The following is a 6,000-nucleotide window of genomic DNA, read 5'->3' on the forward strand; positions in this document are numbered from 1 at the left end:
GTGAGGGCTCCAGAAGAGAAGCTGTGTGAGGAGTGGCTGAGGTCACTTGGTCTGTTCAGCCTGGAGAAAAGAAGACTGAGGGGAGACACTTCAACAACCTCGCAAAAGGAAGCAGAGGGGCAGGTGCCAATCTCTTCACTCTTGTGACCAGTGACAGGACTCAAAAAACCAGCATGAAACTGGGTCAGGGAAGGTTTTGGTTTGGTATCAGGGAAAAGGTTTTCACCCAGAGGGTGTTTGGGCACTGGAACAGGCTCCCCAGGGCAGTGGTCAGAGCAGCAGCCTGGCAGAGGTCAAGAAGCTGTTAGACAACACTCTCAGGCACAGTTGTGACTTGCAGAGATGGGGCCGTGCTGGGCCAGGACTTGGACTCAATGACCCTGTGGGTCCCTTCCAACTCAGCACATGCTGTGTTTCATACTTAAAACAGGAAATTATTTTAGCAAAAGGCACTTGACAAAACAAATTTCTGGAATTACAGCACATATTCATGAAAATGTTTGCATTTCTGTGGGTTCTGACCACCTATAGTAATTAGCATTTCAAATTTTCCTGTCATTTTCTAAATATTAACTAGTAGATGCTTTTCATGCCAAGGCAGTTTACTGTGAGGGAAAGCTATTGCCTTAATCCTTTTTAAAATTGAAGATTTTCTAATATTAGGCACTAATCACAATTGTTAGTCCCCCATGATTTAAATAGTGCAGTAGAGGTGTCCATTTCTTATGCAGAAGAAGCAGAATGCACAGTGTGGAGTTTCCTAAAGTCAAATCTTAGGCACAGGATATGATACTTGAAATTACCACTTCAATTTAAAAGTGAATCTTGTTTCGAAGAGTTGACAGTTATGATGTCTTTGCAATATATTTATCACTGCTTCTGAATAATGAAATTACAGGATTCAAGGAAGTGGGATCAGGCCTCGTCTTTGAAAACTGTCTCTGCTGGGGAACAGTCTGGCAAGGCCAACAGCAGCCAGGTAACCCTGTCAGTCATGCCACATCAGGCTGGGATTGCCTAGGAAAATATGTCAGAAATACCAGCCTGGGGCACAGAAATCAGCAAAACTGGCACCAGTGGGAGAAAAAGTCACTGGAGGCAGATTGTTTATTCTGTGTGAGGGTAAGGCAGACAAAACAAGTTTAAATAATGGGTAGAGGTATGGCAAGGTGTGCAAAACTCTCTATTTTACTGCAAACTGCAGGAATCACCTCTGTATATTAGAGCTGCAAGATACAGCAAAAAACTTGTAAGGCTGAATATAAAATGATTATTTTGGAGTGAACGTAATTCTAATTATTTGGGAGTTCAGATGAAGGTGATCCTAGTTCTTCTTCAAAACATCACTGATGCTCTAGGAATCTTGAACGAGCTATTAAGGAATTACCAGATTACAGGCAAATTTTTTTTTTTAAATTTGCTTCCAGTGCAAATGCCTCTGGTGCCACTGTGTCTCCAGCAATAAATAAGCAGATGTCAGAAATGTAGCCTGTGTTTGACACTGCTTGAGCTGCCTCTTCCTCCCCAGAGCCCAAAGCTGCAGCCCATTTCAGGGTGCCTACCAGAGCCAGAGCACCAGCTTGAAACCCCACTGAGAGGCTGGGCAGTGTCACAGTGTCACTGTCTCACAGTGCCATCGGCCTCGCCCACGTGCCCTCAGGGCTTATCTCCCCTCTTCAGACAAGAGAGCAGACCTGGGCAGTGCTCCTGGGAGGGAGGAAGGGCCTGAGCTGCACTTTCAGTCATTCTGACTGTCCCAGGTGGATTATTTGGATGATTGCAGGATCATTTGGTGGCTTTCTCTCATAAGGCATCTTTGAACCTAGCCTGCCTTAATCTAGTCCTGAATAGAAGTTAATTTACAGCTATTCAGAAACTAATTTAGAGAGGTTTACTCAGCTCTTTTCAAGAGACCAGTCTTTTAGGATTCCATTTCAAAATCGTGGTTTTTCTTTTTACTGTGGTTTCTGGGCTCTGCATCAGGGAAAAAATGTCTTGGTTCCTATTGCAGGACGTGAGATGGTGGTTAATGGCAGGTATGTTATCTCTTAAGAAGTGCTGAATTCTTCTTGAAACACTGATGATATCTGTAAAGAGCACATGTGGCACATCTGTGTGGCTCTTAACTGCACTAGTACAGACAGAAATACCAACAGCAGCTTGCAGTGACCCCTGGATTGCAGCACACACCCAGTTTTCTCTGTTTTTTCCCCAGGAATCTCACTGTTGTCATTCTTGTTACACACATCCTACCAAGTGTTTGTCATCTTGCTGCCTAACAAGCTCCTGAGGCCCAGTGATGCTGTTCAGATGAATCTCTGGCCACCTTGCACCCAGTCCTGCATTCTCCTGAAGAACTCATGGGTATGAACACCATGTGCTAGGAGGATAACAGGAGATGGTTTACCTACAGAGGTTACCAGATACTGTCTAAGAAACCAGAGTATTTCAATAACAAACCTAGGAGCAGCTGGCACTGGATTTTCTGGAACACTTTTTATGCATTTTAATTGCCAGTTGTCTAAAGACTTTGGATGAACCTCATTCTAAACTTCAGGCTCTTGTGTCTTGAGGCCATCAGATGCACCAGAAGCAATCAGATGCACCAGAAGCTGAAGAGATTGAGCAGTGAATGCATTTGAGGCCATGCAAGCACCACAGAATTGACACCTGGTCAGCATGTTGTCCATCTGGCACAGGATTTCTTCTGTAGGGCCTTTGGCCAGTTTATTGTATGTCTGATGGGTTCAGAGCAAGGACCATACTGCTTGAATTGTGGGACAGTGTAGAAACAGGCAGAGATTAGTTTTCCCTTTTGCTAACTGATTACCAAAAAAAGCCTTTGGGGGCATTGGGAAGACTCCTGCTCTGGAGATTATATTTTCTTGGGGGTGCATCAGTGTTTTCCTACTGAAATGACTCTAAAACAATAATTCTTTAGGTAACACAGGGTAAGAGCAAGAAGGAAACAGGTGGGGCTGGAGGAGGTAAGCTTTAGGGCTTCCCCCCTAAATCTGAAATGTGGCACCAGTCACCCAGGTGAGCACTCACCAGGCTGCTTCACTTGCAAGACAGACATGCAGCTTAGCCCAGGGCCCTTGCTCAGAGCTCCTTTCCACTTCAGCTGAATTGTTTCCCCCACCTGATCCCACCTGTGCAAACGGGGCATGGCCTGTTGATGGCATTGACCTTAAACTGAGATATTTGGAGTCATATTTAGTGTGAGGAAGAAGTAAGACTTTCAGGGCTCACATGGAACACCTTTCTGTGCCCATGCAACCCAGTCTAAGGTCTGCCCCTAAATTCCAGCTGATTGCAGGAGTTCAGGATTTTCCTGGAGTGTCAGGTTGGGAGTCTGAGTCTTGTTTTCAGAGAGAACTTTTGAAAAAATTGTGGTTGGTGGAGAAGGTAATTCGGGCTCAGATGTTTTCTTTTTCTGTTACTCCTTCCAGTCAGATAACTAAATTGATTAAAAAGATGTTTTAAAAACAGAGGATTACTCAGTCTTTTGTAGTTCCTTTTACAAGTAAAACGTGCTCAATAGAAAGGAGCCTAAGGTTTGCAGCAGAGAGAGATAGCCCTGTAATCTTTGTGTCTATGTGTGGGAAGTACTTGAAAATTGCCTCCTACAGACAGATTAGTGAGTTGTTGGTAGAGGAAAGTTTCTTAAAAATTACGCTTTGCATAAACTTTAAATTGCAGAAAACATCTACTTTCCTCTTATCTCCATTATTTATCTGAATACTATCTGAAACAAATGTCAGGCTGACACCTCACAAATTGTTTGCTACTGATTCTCCTATTACTTTACAGATGTTCCAAAAGTTTTCACACCAGCTTCTCAGAAAATATCCAAAGATGAGAGCAGGTTTCATTCTGTAGCATCATTGTTTTGGCAGGTATGAAGAAAGTTGAGTGGGCTGATCACGTGCTTCCCATCTGTCAGCTCATCACTGTTAATAGGTGCTTGAAGGAAAATTGCAGTTATTTCACCCAGCACTGGAAGCTGAAAGTTCATATGTCAAGCAAAGATGGACATGGAAATAACAGACTTTTTTATCTACAAAAGACATCCCTGTGCTGCCCTGTTGGGGGTAGTTATCTTTTGTGCACTTGTGATCTTGGTCTAATATGGATTTGCTGATGCTCACTGAAAAGGACATTGCCCTCAGTCTGGGCCTGCCTTCCTGAAGACATGGAAATGTAGAGCAGGATTTTTCCAGTAGTGCTGAGGTGCCCCTGAGGGCTGGCAGAGAACTACAGTGTAGAGGTTTTCCTGATTCCTGGAGCTATAGCTCATTCCTGAGTGCCAGCTATTGCCACCTCTCTCCCAGCTGCTGTGTCTGTTGCTGTTTCTTACCCACAGAGGTAAGGGTACAGCAGTTTCACAGGATAAAAGTTCTTCCCAATGCATCTTGGACTCCATACCTTTAGTGGTTTTAATGACTAAACCATAAAACTTCCTTCTCTTGCTTGTCTGAAACCCATTCTAACAACCCAGTCAAACTGCCCACATCTGTGGCTTCCTGGGCTGCAGTTTATCTCAGATGATAAATACAGAAAGCTGTGCTTAGCCTGGATTAGAGGCATCCTGCAGTGCTGGAAACAGCTCAGTGCTTGCAGGTTTGGGTGCAGCATGTTACAGCACGACAGTAGCATGGCTGAGCTGTGAAAAGGGCCAGTTTGCCATTCGTAGTGCACCAGTCAAATAAAACTTTTGTTGCTATTGATTTTTAAATGCAGCTAAGCAAGCTCTTCAGTGTGATTCATCCCCCCTAAATTTAGCTGCCTAAATATTAGGCATCTCATCTGAACCAGTCATCTACCGTAGTCTCAAAATTAGTCATCAGAGATAAGCAGCTCAACAGTACCTGTGTCAAGAGAGGTTTCTGGCAGAGATAGGGAGTTAAGTCATCTCTGGAGGTGACTGTTTTTCTCCATTCTTTCTGACTTCATTTAGTGACTTTTGACAGCAAGGCAAGGGAAGCTCTCTTCTTTGTTCTGTTTCCCAAAAGTATCTTTTCCGTTTCAGCTATCAGTATCCTTCTTTTTTATTATGGAAAAAAAAGTCTTTGTGTGTAAAGCACCACCTGGATTTGCTGCCCTGATTTTAAGTTATTGCCTGTTATTTTCTTGTTGTTTCTCCTGATTGTGAATTAGAATAATTTCCAAGGTTGCATGAAAAAGAAATGTTCTTTATTCTTTATTTAAACACATTTTTCCCAGTAATCAATAGCACAAATGGAACTCTGGGTTTCAGTGCTTTCTCCTTAAAAACATACATCAGAGTGTTGTGAAGCTATACATCTTCCCTGTCAAACATTTAATTTATTGTGCTGTTCATTTATAGCTAGAGACTAGAGAACTACTGGTTGACAAAAGAGGATGGATGACTCTTTTATTGAGTCCTTATACAGCTGGCAGAAGATAGCAAATGGAGGAAGATGTGCAACACTCATTTCCAAACTTCTAATAAATTGTGGATGGATCACAAGGAATTTATGCTAAATTAAATATCTTTCCAAAGGATTGGGAATTGACAATCATTTGTCTCCACTGTGGTTAAACTTGAGCATCAGAAAGCAGGTTAAGAGGAAACTTCAGGAGTGGTACACAACAGCTAATGTGGATAGAGACAAAAAACCAGCATGATCCATTTCTAACTCCGGTATGGCTACTGCTTCGGCCCTCTGAAGCTAAAGCAATATTAGCATTCAGACAGTTCTTATGTAGTGTTATACATCAGTGCTCCTGGCCAAGTGAGGGTTTTCTGGTGGTGTCAGGTGGGCTCAGCACTGCCCTGGGGCTCAGTTTGTGGGTGTGAGCCCAGGAGGGTCCTGCTGGGGAGCGCTCGGGGCCCCGACGCCGCTGCTGCCGCCCCAGAACTTCTCGGCTCTGAGGCACTGGGCATCCCTCAGCCTCCCTCCTGCAAGGCTCTTCCTTTCGTCATTCTGAGGTACACAGAGATCTTACCATGGCAGAAAAATACAGGAGCTTATT

The sequence above is a fragment of the Haemorhous mexicanus genome, chromosome 9 (assembly GCF_027477595.1).
Source record: "Haemorhous mexicanus isolate bHaeMex1 chromosome 9, bHaeMex1.pri, whole genome shotgun sequence".
NCBI classification, from domain to species: Eukaryota; Metazoa; Chordata; class Aves; order Passeriformes; family Fringillidae; genus Haemorhous; species Haemorhous mexicanus.